The sequence below is a fragment of the Marmota marmota genome, unplaced genomic scaffold, assembly GCF_001458135.2.
Source record: "Marmota marmota marmota unplaced genomic scaffold, marMar, whole genome shotgun sequence".
Classification (NCBI taxonomy): domain Eukaryota; kingdom Metazoa; phylum Chordata; class Mammalia; order Rodentia; family Sciuridae; genus Marmota; species Marmota marmota.
In genome coordinates, this window is record NW_026000117.1 from 34528 (window position 1) to 50416 (window position 15889).

Here is a 15889-nt window from a genome sequence, read left to right on the forward strand (position 1 = left end):
GATCCCCAGCGTTGCCTGAATGAAATCCTGCCATTAAAACCTCAGAGGGAAAAGGTGGTATTTTGAACTTGCCATAGTCTCTTAATCATGCTTTAAATATATATGTGCAATTAAATTAATAAATTAATTGGCAGCAGTAAAACATTGGATGTTTCGTTTACAGTCAAAAACTACTTTAAGAATGCTCATTAGAAAAACGTTTCCTCCAGCTAATAACTTTCCAAACTGTTTTCCATAGGATATGTATAGAGCTTCTGAAAAAAAAAAAGAAAAGCCCACATTTAAATACACCTAGCACATGTTGGATTAAATGATATCAAATCCATTTTAAATAAAATGCACTTTTCAAAGCCAACTGTCTTGAATTCATAGAAAAATCAGGAGGTAGTGCAGAGTGCACACATTGTGAGCCTCAGCTGGCCTCCCTGGCTGGCGTCCCCAACAGCAAACTCCTGCAGCAGTACTGCATACTTGTCACCACTAAGAAGCCACCTCTGATGTGCTTCTGCTAACCAATGCCACTGATGATTACTTTCCTTCATGTTTATCCAAAGTCCTTATGACCCATGTGGCATTTGGCTGTCAGGCCTCCCCGGCTCCTCAGGGCTGTGGCTGTTCCTCAGGTCTCCCTGTTTGGACGCCCATTGCTCTGAGGGGCCCTGACAGGGGTCTCATAGGCTCTGCCCTTGCTGCGATTCCCTTAGTGCTCTTCTCACGATGGTGAGGGGTCTGTGGTGCTGGGGAGGAAGCCCACAGAGGGAACTTGGGCTGTTTCTTCTCATCTGACCACAGGCGCACTCCAACAGCACGATGTCCGCTGGCCACATTGACCTGGGTCCCTGGCTGAGCATGTGAACTGGGCTTCTCTAAGGTAAAGAACGCCCCCGCCCTCCCCACGCCGCTGCTCTGGAAGGCGCTTCCCACCCAGGTCTCCCTGAGCAGCGTGGGCTGCAGGGCCCTGACTTGGGGTGAGAGTCTGGGTTAATGATCTGCAAAGCTGGTGCATGAGTGAGACTCTCTTTGTTGTTGTTATTGTAGGGAGGGCCTAGCCAGCCGCACACTAATGTGACTGTCAATCTGCATCAAGAAGAGACAGTGCCAGATTTAATTTGACCACAGAGCATTTTTAGGCAGGTGTCTTGTGAATTAGTGTCTCATAGAAGCCGTGATTCACGTTACATCAAGCCAAAGGCAGACACGCTGCAGGACGTGCTCCAGAAAACAAAGTGTCAAAATTTTAAAAATTATTAAAATAATGTAATATTACTGTAAACTACATATATTACCATGTATGTATATATTATGCATAAATGTGTTATGAAATGTTGGATTAAAAAAGGAAATAAGGGGCCGGCCGGGTGTGCTGGCCCAAAACTGTAATCCCAGCAGCTTGGGAGGCTGAGGCAGGAGGATCACAAGATCAAAGCCAGCCTCAGGAACTCAGTGAGGCACTAAGCAATTCAGTGAGACCCTGTCTCTAAATAAAATACAAAATAGGCTTGAGGATGTGGTTCAGTGGCCGTGTGCCCCTGAGATCAATCCCCAGGATCCACCCACCCTCCAAAATAAGTGACTAAGACGTAAGATGAGGGTTTTTAATGTATTAGCACATGCTGGGAACAGTCTCTGTAGAAATGTATTAGGTAACACTGTTTAAAATAAAGGTGGAGCTCCGACAGTCTCAAAAATCACTCAGGGTCCCACAGCCTGTGATTCCAGAGTCAGAGTTTGACCTGAGTTTCTGGGGTTAGACCTTGAGTTCTTTCTGCTTCTAGCCAGCTCTCTGCCGACAGGGGAGGCCCAAGTCGGGAGGGTGTTTCCCTGGCCCGGCCGGCAGGAGAAAACGGTCCACGAGGACTGCTGTACAGACAGACCACAGAGAGTTCACCCAAGGAAATGGTTTTTCTCATACTGGAGTATTTATATCACCAGGTAATGTTTCTGCTACAAGTAATAAAGATCCCCGTGTCAGTGGCATGAACACACAATGATGGTTTTATTTCCTCATGCAGGACTAAATCCAGAGGTCAGAGCTCGTGCAGAACCTAGACCCCTTCTCGCTTCTTTTCCCAACACCTGTAGCCTGTGGTTTTTATGTTTTTTTCCCTATGGTTATAAGATGGCTATTCCACTTCCAGCCATCACATCTACATTATTGGCAGGAGACAGGAAGGCTAAAATAAATTTCTCCACAACCTGTGAGCGCTTACTTGAAGGGATGCCTTCTGTAGGTACCTCCACATAAATGTTAAGTGGCCTGAATTAGGTCACAGTGCTATAACTGATCACAATGGAAGTCAGAAAGATGAGTATCTTGCTGTCTGTCCTCTATAACTAAAAAGCAAGAGTGAGGGTTTGAGAGTGGCTTTGGAGTCTGTCATCCGAAGGGTCTGTGCTGGGTATTGCATCCTAAGTGAGAGAATCAGAATCAAACTGACTCCAAGGCAGTCAGTCTCGTGTTGCATTTCGAGCCTCCCTCCTTTGTGTTCACAGATTCCTTTGAGTACTAGTGTCAACAGGTTGCCTCCAGTCAGCTGTGGTCACCAGTGTAGAAGTGTCCCTGCGATCACTCTTAGGATGCATCTTCTGAATTGAAGGGGGCAACTGTCAACATGAAGGTAGAGGAGAAAAATGGTGCCAATTGTGGGCTCCATACCTGGTGATTAAGAGCAGGGAAAACAATCTGTGGGCATCCCGAATGATTAGCAGCGTCCCTAGGAACTCACACCTGGGCCCCACTCAGCAGCAGACACAGAACTCCTGGAGGCCCCGGCGACTAAGACTGACACCATTCCACCATTCGCTCTATGGAGGAAACTGCAGAATTTAAAAGACAATCTCATTGCTGAAGAAGCTGCCGCCCACCCGGCTGTGAGTAGATGCTTCATCAGCTCCAAGGCGCCTGGTGAGGTTTATCCAGGACTGGGAAGGAGGGTGGCAAGCACACTCCGTGCTGGTTTGAAGGATAGCAATGTCCCCCTGTTCCCCCAGGGTGTCATTGTGCCTGTAGATCCTTACCTGAGGCAAGTCAAGATGGGCATTGCAGAGGCTGGAGGATCAGGGAGGCTGCACGTGTCGCAGCTCGTACACAAGCCTGTTCACTAGCTTGTCAGTAAGTCAGAAGCCCCAGGAGGGAGGGCAGGCGGTGCGTGGGGTGTTGACATTCCAAGCTTCCCTCCAGAGCTTCCCGGGGCTCCACGGCCAACCCAGGCTTCTGAACTCCTTTACCATCAAGAACAGACAGCGCAGGAGATTGAGAGGAGAAAGCAACTCCAAAACAGCTCCAATTCAGAGATGCTCCTCGGGGACAATTGAAACTCAGGGATTTGTAGTATTTTCTACCTAAATCTTGACCCTTAGGTCAAAGAGAAGCGCCATCCTTCCGTGAATACCCTGCAGCTCTGTTTCTAAGATTTTTAAGACATGCAAAGTTGACAGGAAGAGGTAGGAGTCAGAAAAGGCTTTTGAAGGTTGGCTGTTTGTTGAACAGGGCATGAGCAACTCCCTGGGGGACAGAAGTGCTCTATGTTCTGGTCTGTGTGACCTTGTGCTGGGCCACTGGCAAGCTGAGGGCCTGGGGTGACCCAGGCCAGCTCTTGGGTGCTCACAGGCGAAGGCAGAGGGAGTGGAACTGTGGTTCCTCCTACAATCTCACCCAGGCCTGAGATCGGCTGCTCTGCCCACACCCACCAAAGGTCACATGGTGTTATGGTTTGGGTAGGAAGGGTCCTCCGAAGACTCTTGTGGGGAAGGGTCGGTCTCTAGTGCAGCAATGAACACAGGCAGTGCCCTTGGGAAATGAGTGGATCATGGGGGTTCCAACCTCATCAGAGGATTAATCCACACAGGGATTCCCAGCGGTGTGGACTGTGGGAGGTGGCGGAGGTCGTGGGAGGTGTTGGAGGTCTTGGGAGGTGTTGGAGGTCTTGGGAGTGGTGGAGGTCGTGGGAGGTGGTGGAGGTCGTGGGAGGTGGGGCCTAGTTCACAGGAGTGGAAGGTGTGGTCAGGTTGCACTGGTCCTTTTCTGTGGGCCTGTCTCTGTGCAAGGTGCACCACAGGAGTGACTCTGTGTCTCATGGCACTTCTGAAAGCGAGGCACCATGAACACCGCCACTTAGTTACGGGAGGTGAGAGCTCCAGAGAGATCAAGCAGATTCCTGGGGCCATGCAGAGCTGGTGAGTGAGGATGCTGAAGGCTGGACCTGTCATTGACTGCAGACCCCTGCAGGCCGCCTTCCCCTCACCTGTCCTGCCCCAGGGCCTCGTGTGAGCACCTGCATCTTGCTCATTTTGACAGGCGTTATACCGAGTATCTTTTATGTGCCAAAGCTTTGGGAGGTGACAGAGGCACAAGATCCCAGCCCATGAGGAGCTCGTTTCCTAATATGGAGGGTGCACTGGACCACAGGCAAATGCAGAAATCAACCACTTCAACCAGCCTGTGGGATTCCTACAGGAAGGCACAGAAGGGAGCAGCTCCGGGGACTGGGAGAGGCGAAGAGAGCTGACATAGGCAGTGGGGCAGGAGGGTCTCTAGGAGGAGGTGACCACGGGTTTGAAATGGGAGCGCTGAGAAAGACCCAGCACTGCCGCATCTTGGGGACACTGGACAGGCAGGAGCGAATGCAAAGCAGGGGCATGTGCCAAAAGTGAAGGTGGGTTGGGGGGCTGGGGCCTGTTGAACGGGGGGAGGAGGGGCGTGAGGAGGTGAGGAGGAGGCTGGGTCCAGGCTGGGCGGCCGGAGGTGTTTCTCATTTCACCTGATGTGTTTGGAGGTGGTCTTGGACCCCAGGCAAGCTCCTGAGAGCTGGCACCTTGGAGCCTGTGTTTGAACTTCTCAGACACCTGGTTCTGCTCACAGGCAGGTGCAGTAACTGCTGCAGAGGGTCTTCTTCCTTGGGGTCATCACTGTGTTGAGTTGTCATTAGGAAACCCAGGTCACATCTGACCCCTTACTTTCCATCTGTTTGGACCTGTGCAGGGAAACCAGTTGACCTCTCAAGGCCTCGACCTCTTCCCCTGTAAAACAGGAGTCCACACCTCAGCTTATGTCTTGGCACCTGCCTGTGTGACCCTGTGTCTAGAAGCTGTGGGGTTTTGAGCAATACGCAAATACAAATGACTGCCATTACGTCTGAGTGCAGGGTGTGCATTACCAACTCGAGATGACCTTGGGTGGTGGACTATCCTGTGGCATCACTGTTAGGATGGGTTGCATCTCACTGCGAAAGCCATGTTCGTCCAGACGATGATGGACGTCTTGGGGCCCTGCAGGGAGGGGCACCGAGGTTGTGGAATTCCTATTGTTGCCATAAAAATCATCACCGATTTCATGGCTTGACCCATGTCCCAGTCTTGGGTGTTCCATGCCCTCGCTCATTGAGAAGCACGGCAAGTTAGACAACGTGTCCCATGCCCTGCATCTAACAAGGAAGGGACCCACATCCATGCTGAAGGCTTTCAGATGCCTGGGGGCGAAATGGCCCTCGCACAGGGAGGAAGAGAGGATCGCACGCAGGACATTCCGGTGATCAGCATGAACATGCATCAGGCAAGGGCAACGATTCAACCAGCTAAATGTCCTGTGCCCTTGAGTTCACCTTTGTGGGAGAAGGTGGTCCCTCCTGCTTGACTTAGGAAAGACAGATGGAAACAAATCTCAAATCATTCTTCTCCCATGGGCTGACACCTTATCCATGCTGACTTTGAGGCTGAGTGACCACTTCACTGTGGGGATGCAGGACAGATTGTAGGGCCCCGTGGAGGGCTGCTGGCCTTCTCTTTCCCCCAACCCAGGGCTCATCTCCGTGTCTCAACCCCACTTCCCTCTTCCTTTCCTGTCCATCCCTGTTACATCGCTGAGTTTGCTAGCTCACAACAAATAACCATACATGGAGACCCCTGCAGGCAAGGATTCTGCCCCTGCATGCACGGGTCTGTCCAGCTGTGGTGCACTCCTGCCCCATCTCAGCCCAGTGCCCTCTGCCTGTCCAAGCTTCCGTCTCTCTGGTCTGACATGCATGAGCCTCTCTGAGGCTCAGTGCACTGCCCTTCTCGTCCAGGTAACACCAACCACCCTTTCTATCAGGAAAAAATAGATAAGCACTAGAAATCTGCAAAGCGGCAGAGCTGTCATGTTTGCATACTTACCGATTCTTGACTTTTGAGTAACCTGGAAGGGACTCGTAGAGCATCTTGGGATAAGAAAACGCTCGTGCACAGACACAGCACAGATGTGTAAAGGAGATCCCTGCCCTTTCCACACCTCGTCTGGTTGACAGAGGGACAGTGTGGCCTCTCTTGCTCCATCTGTGAAATGGGGTGGCAGCCCCCACACTATACAGGTCACGTGATTTCAGAGATGCAGAGTGGTTAAAAAATCACCCGCCGTGGGCCCCTTTCAGTCACCGCTGTCCCTATCTGCTGGCAATACGGGCCTGAGCACAGCACTACTTCAGGGCCGAGGCCCTGGTTGAAGTGGAGATGCCAGCTCATAAGGGGGTGGGTCAGCAGGTCTCTTTCCCAGTGCTACGGGCACGGTCACTCCACGTCCAAGCACACAGCCATCAGGGGGACTCTCTGACCCTGCCGGGACCAGTTTCAAGTTGCCAAAAAAGCTGTCAGCAATTCCGCATCCACATGACAAAATGCTGGGCAGGAAAAGGGTGCTTTGCACCAGGAACACTAATAACTCCGAGAGCTCTGATGGTTCCATAGCTCAATCTGTCCCTATCAACAGGCCAAGAAGACTGTGACCTCCTTACAGCTTGGGAGCCCCTCCACAATTTCATGGAGTGCGAATTAGCAGCTATTACCGGTACCATTGTCGGGGAACTGGCTCTGTGGGGACGGAAGGAAATCTCTCTGAGTGGCCTGGAGATAATTGCAGGCGAGGAGGGTCGGCCTCTAGTTGTGGTCAGAGACTGGGAAATGGGTGCCCTCCTTCTCCTCCTGCTATTGTCCCAGCCCTGTGGTGGCACAGCCTCTGGGGATTTGAGGAGAGTCATGGCAGGAGAGTTTGAGCTCTGGAAGGCACAGGTCCAGATGGGGCCAGGCAGGCCATTGTCCAGGCTGCGGGATTTAAGGAGGTGCTGATTCTCAGGTTGGTGCCAGTACAGGAATAGGCCCTGAGTGTGAGTGTCTCCTTAAATTCTGACCCCTGGCTGCATTACGTCACCCTGTGCCAACCCTGGAAAGTAGTTCACTGTAAAACCTACGGAAATGGATCTGACCTGTTCTCGGGGCCTCTTCAGCTAGACACCACCAACGTAGCCAAGACCACAGTATTTAATAATGTTGTAAGTTGTAACTTGTCCCCCGCACAGCCGGGGCCCCAGTGGAGTGTCCTTACATTAGCCCTCAGTCCTCCTGCCTGGGAGGTCCGTCTCTTTACTTCTGAGGCCTGAGGAGGCTGTGAGGTTTGCCTGGGATTCCGCAGTTAAAATTTGGCCCAGTCGGTCAGGTTGGGTTTATTTTCTGAGCTCTGAGTCTCCAGGAGCTACTAACTAGTCCGCACTGGCAGACGCTTTTGAATCCATGTTTCTTTTCATACTGGGCCAGTGGCAGGCCCAGGGGATGGATCAGTAGCCAGGGGCCTGTGGCTCTGTGGAACCTAACCGTGATGGGTCCTGACCGACTCCATCACCAGACAGTGAGGGGTCTCTGAGGATTGAGGACAAAAGGCCAAATCTGAAATGAACAGAGCCCATGTCGCAAAACCACATCCAACGCCTCACCATGGTCTTTGTAAGCCCTCCCAGGGTCCAGCTCCTGCCAACCCCGGCCTCACCCCTTCCACTTGCCTCTCATTGGCTGGGCTGTGCCCCTGCCCAGGACCCTGCTGACCACACCTGTTTCCATTTATCTGTGTTTGTAATGGTCACTCCACTCCCGTGGTCCCTTAGGGTCTCCACGTGGCTGACTCTGCCTTGTCATTCAGGTCCAGGTAGAATGCTACTCCTCAAGGATCATTTCTCTGAACATCATCCAAAGTTGCTCTTGTGACCTCCTCGCAGGGACCCTGGGATTTTGCATGCCCCTCACTCAACCCTAGCTCTGCCCTGTTTCCCAGCATGCTCCTCTGTCACAGAAGAGATCCTGCTTGTCTGCCTGATCTTGGTCTTCACTTTACTGTGGGCGCTCCATTGATGTATCCACTGAGGTCCCCTCTTCACCTGGAACAGGGATGCCACCTAGTAGGTGCTCAGTAAACATCAGTTGGATTATTAAGTGAACAAAGAAGATCATTCGTTGTATGAATGTTACCATTGACGTTGCCATTCCTTTGTAACTGCCAACCAAGTATGCCAAGGAGATACTTAGCACTAGTTAGGAATGTTTTCAACTGCAAGTAAAAATACATTGAAATAATGGTAGCCCAGACCAATTGGGTCTGTGTCTATCACACAATATATAAATTGGAAGTGCACAATGTCAGGGCCTCAATATCTATAACTATTGGACTTTTCCTGTTGGTTTTAAAATGCTGACTGCAGCTCCAGCAGTCACACCCATATTCTAGACAGGAAGAGAGTCCAAGAAAAAGATGGAGCAAGAGCCTCAACTCCTCTGACTTATATAAAATTCATAAGTTTTTACAAAAGCTGTGCACTGTATTTTTCCTCGGCATTTTTTGATGATGTGTTTTGGAGCGTCCCAGAGGCAGGTGGACCTGGGAATGAGCTATTTAACTTTTGCAGCTCCCAGCCTCCACATTAGGGTTCAGGAGTGAGCAAGAGATTCGGCGTGGGCGTCCATCACAGAGGTTTATTTATTTTTTCTGTGTAGTGCAATTGTTGAGCTTCTGTGGCACATCGGAAGGAGACTTAGAATTGGCCTAAGAGGCTAAGATTTCCTCCTGGTCCCTATGTGAATCCCTGGAGGCTCTGAACAGAGCGAGCAGAGCGGCCCCTTTCCCCCTCTGCAATGAAGACACACATTCAAAGCCTGAAATAGTCTCTTTCAGGGTGATGGTGACAGGAGCCCTCCTGCAATTGGGCTGCTCCAGAGCCAGCTCAGAGCCAGCAAAGGCTTCTGGAGGATGCCACACTTGAAGGAAGTGACGCTCCAAATGGTCGTTTAGAAATTAGCAAAGGCCACCTTGAGCCTGCGTGTGAGTGAAGAGGTCGGAGTGACCACCCTCAGCTCCTGAGGCCCAGGAGACCACGCCAGCTTCCCTGGGAGCCAGGCCACAGCTGCCAAGGATGATAGGCAGAGAAGCCACCCCTAGAAGTCAGTGGAAGCCCCTGCCAGGGAGACAGCTGGAGGACAGGGAGGAAGTGGGTCCCCAGGAGAATGCCTGGGAGGTGTCCTGCACACTCACCCCGTGATCCCGTCCCTCTCTCTCTTCATCAAGCTCTGGGCTCTGTGTTCCGTGGGACACTGAGGCTGTGTAGCACGGTTTTTCTCGTCACAGGGCCTGATGACTGTCACCAGGGATCTCTTCTGTAACCCAGAAGCCCTAAGTGCTGGAAAACAGTCCAGAAAAAATGGACGAAATTGGAGCAGACACTTGTCAAAGATGGATGGAGTTAATAAACTCCTGATCATGAGTCCCCAAAGAAACCTAAGATAAATCCCAGGGAGAACACTCTACAGAACCCACTAGAATGTCTGGTATTAGAAACTGGCCTTTCGGGTCCTGGCAAGGAGGTGGAGCCCTTGTGGGCTGCTGCTGGAAGGTAAAAATGGGGTGATCCTTAGGGAAACAGCTTGGCTGCTCCTTAAGCTGAGCCTCCCCAGGCTGCTGCATGCATTAGGCCGTGAACCCTGTAAATAGTGTTGGGCGTTACTCTAGGGCATAGGTGGAAAGCTGAGGCCCAGAGGGAACCCGCTGTGTCCCCAAGGACGGGCAAGCATAGAGCCAGCCTGGAGCTCAGGCAGGCATGGGGAGTGGGGACCCTCCCACCCCCAGGAGTGGGGACCCCTTATCTGCAGGAGCCTTTTCTTATTGGGCACCCTGAGTCCTCTCCTAACCACTCCATGCTTCAGTTATTTTATCTACAAAATGGGGGAAAAAAAACTGTCCTTATCTTGTTGGATTGTGGTCAAAAGAATCAGTTCACCTTGGGGGTCGAGCCTTTGGGGGTAATGCTTCGTGGGTTCCAGCCAGGAGGATGAGCCTGGCCCTGGACACAGCACGGGATCCATACTTGTTGCTCAGCCCCCGGCCTCCCCCGCTCATCAAAGGCTGTGTCTGAGCGGGTTTCCTGACTCAGCCAGGCCTGGGTCCCCCACCCCCAGATTCCCATGGGAACCATGAGGATTTGTCTGTGATTTTCCTTCTCCCTCCTGCCTTCTGTGGCGGATCACAAATTCTGTTGAATCACGTCTCGTGGAGTTGTCTTGATTCTCTGTACCTGGATTCATCCATCCAGACTGGACTGAGCCTTCCTACCTAGGCCTGCTGTGTCCCCTCCAGGGGGCTTCCAGGCCACAGCCAACAGGAGCTACTTCCCACGGTCTGATCACAACCCTGCACAACCCAAGATCTTCAGAGACACCTTCCCTCAGGTGACATAAAACCCAGGTTTCTGATGTCACTCTCCATGGTGTCTCCCCACTTGTCTCCAGAGCACACGCATCTAAGGCCCATTGCTGTCCTGAATCCCAAAGCCCACTTCCTGCCTTACCTGGCCTCTGAGCCTTGGCACACACCTTCCTTTTGAGCAAACCCTCTCCCTCCTCTGGGCCCACCTGAGAGGGCAGCATGAGGGCTGGGTGTGCACCTCAGTGGTTTAGCCCACTCGTGTTCAGCAGGTGTGAGGCCCTGGGTTCCTCCCCAGCAGTCCCCCAAAATAATAAAATAATCATGTAAGACTAGAAGAGAAGCCAACTCACTTGTTGTAGAATATCTACAAAAATAATCCACAGCAAATATCACACCTAAGGGGGAAACAGAGGAAGTACAGTTTGGAAATGAGACTCTGATGTCCAGTTATCAACACTTCTGTTGTGAGTTGAACTGAAGCCTCAGCCTTGCTAATAAAGGAACAAAAAGAAACAACATATTTAGAGACTGAGAGGGAAGAAACGAAACTCTCTTGCAGGTGGCGTGATTATCTATGCAGAGGACATCAAACTAGAGAACTTTTAAATCAATAATTTTTAAAAAACAACTTTTTCGATCGATAAGCAAATTTTGTAAAGAAACTTGGATACAAAATCAATATAAAAATCAATAGCATTTTTGTATCCAAGCAACAGATGCTGAGAAAATCAAATTAAATAATGTTGCCACTTACAAGAGAATAGAAAGATAAAATGCTGAATTCTAAATTGAATGAAAGATATTTGTGACTCCTGCAAGACAAAGCATCATTGAGATAAATGAGGGAAGATATGTCTAGCTAGATACACCCCTGCTCAAGCATGGAAAACTCAAATTGTTTGTGAAGTTTCACCATGACGCCAACGGAAACCTCAGGAGATATTTAAGTTGCTTCTAAAATTTATACAAAGATGTAAAGGGTTAGGGACAGGTAAGAAGAGTGAATTTGGATGAGTTGGCCCCTCAGATCTCATGAAGCAATGCGGTGATTGCATCCAGACAGTAAGGGGGCAGGACCGTCACACAGCCAATGGAACAGGGTGGGTGGCCCACTTAGAAACAAGTTGCCCTCACAGACCCTTGTAGCTCAGGTGGTCCTGCAGCGGGGGAGTAGTGCTGGCCACATCAGACACCACACAGGGAAGGAACTTCTCTTCATCCAAATACCATCTTGAGTACATGGAAAGGAAATCTCAGAATGGAGAAAAGATGGGCCAAGAAATCGGTGAAAAAAAATATGCAACACCCTTAGCAATTAGGGAAACGCCAATCAAAACTACACTGAGATTTCATCTCATTCCAGTCGGAGTGGCAGCCATCAAGAATAAACAAATGATAAATGCTGGAGAGACAGAAAGAAAAGGAATACTTGTACACTGTTGGTAGGATTATAAACAGTATAGCCACTGTGCCAATCAGTAGGGAGGTTCCTCAAAAGACTAGGCACGGAACAACCCCCTGACCCAGCTCTGCCACTCCTTGGTCCTTATCCTGAAGATTTAAAGTCAGTAGACTATAGCCACACAAGCACACCCATTTTATAGCAGCACAATTCACAATAGCCAAACTATGGAACCAGGCTAGGTCTCCATCAGTGGATGAATGGATGAAGAAAATGTGGTAAATATACACGATGGAGTTTTATGCAACCATTAAAAAAATGAAATTATGTCACTTGTAGGAAAATGGATGGAACTTGAGTCCATTAGGTGAAGTGAAATCAGCTAAAGCAGAAGGTCAAAGGTCATATGTTTTCTATGTGGAAGCCAGAGAGGAAAAAGGGAAAGCTAGGTGGGGTGTATGTGCAGGAATGTAACGATAACCAAAGGGGGATCAGCAGAGGAAAGGAACCAGGGTGAGGGGTAGAGGGGGGAAGAGCTGGGGAGTGATACTGACCAAATTATATCATTATTATACATGTTAGCATGTGCTAACATGTAACAGCCAATCCCATCATCATGCACCCATAAAAATGGGGAAAGACAAAGCAAAAAGCAAAAAAATACTACAAAGTCATATGCAAAGGACATTCAAACCTGATAGAAAAAAAAAGGCAAAATTCTTGAAAAGACAATTCAAAAAATTGGGGGGGGGTGGTTAAAGCCCAAAGAATCAATAAATCCATCAGAATGATTTCGGCCTCCTGAGTCACTGAAGTACCAATGAACGTCATGAGGAGATTACTAATATCCCACCCAAATAGCCAAACAGTTTTCTCATGTTGGTGGGAAAATGTAGTAAATGAAATTCTCTATGCTGCCTGTGGGAATGGAAACCAGCCAGCAACTATGGAAATTACTCGGCATTATCTTCTAAAATGAAATTCGTTGAAACTCTCGGACCTCAAGTTTTACATGAGCAGAATCACCTCCACAGGGAGGTTCCTGGAGACTGGAGGTGTGGCCAGAGACGGAGCATGTGCTTAGCAGGCACAAGGCCCTGGGTCCTTTCCCAGCACCAAAAAGAAAAGAAGGAAGGAAGGAAAGAAGGAAGAGAAAAAGAAAAGAAAGTTACTGACAACTTTTATTAAAATAGCTTCTAATCTGTCACAGGGCCGATGCTCCTCGTGGGCGGATGGGTAAGTACCTGTTGGCATAGTCACACGGGACACCCAGGGCAAGGTGGAAATGGATGCACCGTGGGGACACAGGCATGTGTAGGTGAGCAACAAAGGACTATGGCCCTGCACTGATTCCCTCGATGTGACTCAGAACAGACCCGGCTGACTGTGGCTCAGGCCCTGGAGGCCTGGGGGGAAGCACCTGTGGGGCTCATCAGCAGGTCCAGCAGAGGACTCGGCCAGTCTGGTGTTTACTCCTTGACCCGTGTTGAGGTCAAGGTCGTGTTTGTATTTACTTCGCAATTATTCATCAGGCTCTCCATTTCTGATGTGTGCCTTTCCCGGTGCATGGCTGTGAGGGTTCAGGTTTTAGAGAACCCTTCAAAAATCGTACGCAGGGGTCAACCTCATATTTTTTAAGGAGGAAAACTTTGTGCTATTTCATTCAGTGCTCTGAATCTTGTTACCATTCCATAAAACTGACGAATTTCCATTAGTTATGGGAGTGTCATTACCGTGAGGACAGTTTTGCTCAGAAGGTACACGAGGGGAGAGAAGTCTCAAATCAAATCTCTACTGTCTAGAGCTGTGTTCTTTCCAGAGCCCTGGGGCAAGCGCTCTCTTGTCTATGAAATTTGCATGGTGCTACTCCAGGTCCCATAACAATGGTGGGGGAGAAAAAGAAACACTGTGACTGTTTTGCTGCAAGCAGAGAGTATTTGTAATTATGCTGATTTATCCTTTGGTTCATTTCCCATGGTGAAATTCAGATGCACAAAGATGAGTCTGCTAAAAACAAAATAGATTGGGGGCTACCACGCTTTGCTATTGACCCCGAAAAAAATGTAGAAGTGCTGAATTGAAATCGTGAATTGAATGTGCTTTTAAGGACTAAACGTATCTTGTTGATTTAGGGTTCCAGTGCACCTCATCTTTATGAAATTGTGAGAGAGATGGAGCCTCCCAAGCTGATCCGCCATCTCATATCATTTATTCTACATCGATAAACATATTCTGTTACCTGGAAGCAAAAATAGACAGGTCTTTTTAATTCCTTTATAGGAAAATATTTGCTTGCTCTTCTTATCAGAGGGATAACTATTATGGAGAAGATTAATCAGCATTAGAATAAAATATTTACCTAATTGCCCGAGACTTCTCTTCGGGATCAGAAATTCTCCATTAGCAAAGGAAGTGCAGTATCAGAGATCTTAAAGACATTAAGACACAGCTGTTGAAATCAACTTCTGCTAAGGGTGCACAGCACAGTAAATTGCAAACGGAATATATGCAAATAATGCCCCATTATAAATATAGATTATTTTCTCTTTCCATAAACTGTGGCAATCACAATAAAAATGATAAACTGAGGTGGGAAGAAAGAGGTGGCGTTTGGGGAGCTGAGGGAGGGCATTTATGTTTGGCTTCACTAAATTATACACCTTTTTATCTTCTAAGTTAATGGTATTGTACTTATACGCTTTGCATATTCTAATTTATTTCCCCAGACTGAAAACAGTTCTCCTTGTGCCAACCCAGCTTTCTAAGGCCTAGCTCAATAATCCTGCTCCGTGGTTTTATCCTCAACTGTGTTAGCACAGATGGGTTTTTTGGCATGAAATAATGAAAATCCTGCCCAGCCTGACCCTGCCGACCTGGACCCTCACGTTCCGTCCTGCCTTTGGGGCCACTCTGATTCAGCAAGTGTCACTGTAGCTCCAGCTCCACATGCTCAAAGACTCCTGTTGAAGAAAAGCTGCAGGGACTTAAGTATCCACACTGTGCCAGTGTGGTCATGGGCACTGCCAACGTGAGCACTGAGATGGGGGGGTCACTGGGTTTCACACAGATGGGGTCCAAATGATGTCTCCAAAATATCTTGCACCTTTTTCAGGAATATCTTGGTCAAGGTTGTCTACCAATGTGAGGGAGAAAAGAGAAAAGCAAAGCATAGGTACAGAGAATGCAGGGGTCCAGCAGAGGAGGGGTGCAGGGGTCCCCCGGTGGTGGTGGAGGGGAACCCAGGGCAGCTATGTCTAGGCCAGGTGGCTCAGTCAGCAGAGTCAGGGGACTTCCAGGACAATGAAGGTTAGACCTGATACGGTCAGTTGCCTCCTCTGAAAAGTGGGTACAACTTCATCATCTCCCAGGGCACGGTGAGGAGTGACTCTTGTGTGTAGTTGTTGATTTCGCCCCTCTGTCCCCTTTCCTGAAGAAAGAATTGCATTCCACACGCAAAGTTTCCAATAACAGTCTCTTGCCCAGTTGCATCCGGGGCAAGCTCATCAATGATGCACCTTTTCAATTGTTTTCTTACAGTAAAGACAATATTCCTAAGGGACAGCAGAACTCACATTCATAGTCTTAAATAAATGATTTCCATTGCGGCAACTGGCCCCAGTGTGGCCTCTGTAAAGTGCGGTGTCAGGGAGGAGTGTGGACAGCCTGTGTCCCTCCCTCTGCCTCTCGTTATTAAAAGCCATGGCAGCAACATAGCTTATCCCATTTCAAAAGAAACTCGGAGAGTGTCTTCCCTGTAGCTTCAGATGATTTAAAATTGATCTCCTATAGCTTGTCCCACTTTTGTATTCTTAGCCACAGATAAAATAGTAGCCGTGGATGGAGGCAAACGGTGCTGAGTGCTTGGGATGGTGCCTTGCTATTCTCAGAGCTCGCTGCTGGCGTCATCTCATCTTGCCTTTGAGATCCCATTACAGAGAAGAGCAAGGCCGGCCACTGTCATTCAGGCTCCCGTTCCAGGCGACGGGCCTTCACCGTCT

General features: G+C 49.2%; 1 long non-coding RNA gene across 3 annotated transcripts; it reads right to left on the bottom strand.

Annotated features, from left to right (window-relative positions):
- Positions 1–1581: 1581 nt before the first annotated feature.
- Positions 1582–11050, bottom strand: LOC107133794. 3 transcript variants are annotated; one of them, XR_007341161.1, is made up of 7 exons: positions 10840–11050; positions 9323–9467; positions 5157–5268; positions 4761–4973; positions 4245–4450; positions 3019–3222; positions 1582–2656 (listed from the first exon to the last, which is right to left on the bottom strand). It is a non-coding gene; the product is annotated as an uncharacterized LOC107133794 (long non-coding RNA). The 3 variants fall into 3 exon arrangements; XR_007341163.1 differs by lacking the exon at positions 4245–4450 and having other exon boundaries at positions 10840–11049; XR_007341162.1 differs by lacking the exons at positions 4245–4450; positions 4761–4973 and having other exon boundaries at positions 10840–11048.
- Between the last annotated feature and the right edge of the window lie 4839 nt (positions 11051–15889).